The following is a 723-nucleotide window of genomic DNA, read 5'->3' on the forward strand; positions in this document are numbered from 1 at the left end:
TTACCTGTATCAACATGTTGCTACATACGTCTTCACAGAGTTGAAAGCGTGAAAATTAATGGCAACTTTTATTTGGCCACTTTTAGACCCCCCAAAAATGGCAACAAACGCAGATGCAAGTTTTACTAGAAGACTGGCTTCATCGTGCAATTCTCGGGCCTGGTAGTGAAGGGGTAAAATCTTATTTGATCCCCATAATTCCCACACATCGCGTCGTACCGACTGCCTGGATCCGAGTATGACTGAGAAGGCCTAGAACTGGAACAATGGTGTCTCTATCACACACACTCCTCTCACCCTGGCGTGGCCCAGACCAGAAGTATGCAAAGTGTGACCTGTAAGAAGAGGTCACGTATACAACCTGTACTATTTTATAAAAGAAACTATTTTATTGCCCAACACGAATTAAAAATCATGTTGATATGTGTGTCATTTATGATTTATGCTGCTGTCATGGAAGTCGCTTCAGTAAAACGTTTGTCTTAGATGAAGTGGGCCAATGGCCTTATACACTGAATAAGTTAAACTCTTACTTTATTTGACAAAAAGCTTGTCTATTTATCATAATTTATGGTAATGCTTTCCCTTCATCTAACACACATCTTTGTGGCTCAGTTTCAATATGCTTTCAATGAGACAATGACATTGTCGCGTCGTAAAAATTCATGTTAGATCTAAATCTTTTAGTTCCCAAAACGATGCAAGCCACACACACACACACAC

Source organism: Aplysia californica, unplaced genomic scaffold (assembly GCF_000002075.1).
Source record: "Aplysia californica isolate F4 #8 unplaced genomic scaffold, AplCal3.0 scaffold00503, whole genome shotgun sequence".
Lineage (NCBI taxonomy): Eukaryota > Metazoa > Mollusca > Gastropoda > Aplysiida > Aplysiidae > Aplysia > Aplysia californica.